The sequence below is a fragment of the Orycteropus afer genome, unplaced genomic scaffold (assembly GCF_000298275.1).
Source record: "Orycteropus afer afer isolate SDZICR_OR568_19922 unplaced genomic scaffold, OryAfe1.0 scaffold00173, whole genome shotgun sequence".
In the NCBI taxonomy this organism is placed as follows: domain Eukaryota; kingdom Metazoa; phylum Chordata; class Mammalia; order Tubulidentata; family Orycteropodidae; genus Orycteropus; species Orycteropus afer.
This window is the reverse complement of record NW_006921760.1, coordinates 511,253-512,937: the sequence shown is the minus strand read 5'-3', so window position 1 is coordinate 512,937 and position 1,685 is coordinate 511,253.

Genomic DNA, 1,685 nt, shown 5'->3' with positions numbered 1-1,685 from the left:
GCGTGCAATAGCATTATGAAAAAGTTTGAAATATTGTGATGATTACACAAATGTGACACAGAGACACGAAGTGAGCACATGCTGTTGGAAAAAATGGTACCACTAGACTGGCTCAACACGGTTGCCACAAACCTTCAATTTGCAAAACACGCAGTACCTGAGAAGCAAAGTGCAATGAGACGAGGTACACCTGTACATTAGATGTGATCAGCTTCACCCATATTATCAAAGGATGACAGCGGAAATTACATTTTTTAAAAATCACTGCTTTCAGATCAAGTTGGAATCTTAAATTTCCGAATACTCAGTCCTTTTCAATATGTTGTGAAAATATGGTTTTCAAGACACATTTAAAACGGATGATATCAATTATTCTTTCTTGTTGAGTATTAATGCTGTTTCATTTTGATTAGAAATGATCAGAATAACTGTAGAACATTTTGGTTTTGCTAACAGTTATAGTACATTGATATCATTGACCATTGTTTTACTCATTCAAAGCAGAATTTCAGGTGTCATGTGTTCTTCCTCCAGTTTGATACCCAGAAGGACAAATCTGCAATGTACCAAAATAAAGTTCATCAGAAAAGTTAGCATATAGTATTTTCAAGTGTGTTAATATATGTACTTAATATATATGTTTATTTTATAATTAGGTTGAGATTTATTTACTACCTTTATTAAAAGCTGTTGCCTAGTATTGAAAATTTTAGTATGAAAACAGGTAGGAGTATAACAAAATACATGTTAATTTTTTTTTTAAAAAATCAATGACTTTAGGGTTTCAGCTCTTTCAATCTTTTAGGACAAATTAGCCTTTTTTTTTTTTTTTTGTCTTAAGAAAGAATTTTTTGATAGGGATGTGCTGTTCATCTGTCAGAGAAAACACGTGGGGCTCAAATGTAATTCTCTAATGTAGCCCAAAGTGCCATTTGTAAAGCTGCTTAATGATGGTTGTTTTCTGAAGCTCTGTTGCCTGGGTGAAATAAATATGTATTAGAAAGCTTCCTCTGTACTGTATTTGATTGGGAATCACTTTACCCCTAGATAGCTCAGTATTAATGGGTATTACAAATATATTGTCTGGAAAAATGCTATGGGATTGTTCACTACTTTGGGAGAATATTCGTGCTTTTTAAATTTTAAACCAGTTAGGAAATGAGTTACGTAATTTTATGTATGTAGAAAGTAAAGAACCTTATGCTTTCTCTTCATTAGTTCATTCACTCAAGAAACCTTACTGGAGACATGTTGTTTTGTTTTGTTTTTGCTGGACAATGTGTATAAGCAGTGGGAATATAAAAATCATTAGACATGCCCCTACTCATCCTTGAAGAATTGCCTTTGGGCCTGCCTTCTAGAGGGTCTGTCTCCATGAGAAGGAAGAAAAATGAAATCATGGTGTGGAAGCAGGTGGTGTGATGCTAGAAGCATCCATCCAGCCCAGAACCCAGTCACTTCCATTGCATTTCCCTTGTCCTTTCACAGTAGTGAGCAGTGAGTTTACCAGTTTCTCACCTTTCTTTGTTTGTTCTTAATTATTTAGGTTTAACTTTTTATAAACTTTATTAAAAAGAGCATCATTTTGTAATCTTGCTTGTTTTCCTTCAGGGTTATGTTACTAAGATTCATCAAAATTTTTATATGGGAGCTCTGGTAGCATAGTGGCTAAGGCACTTGACTGC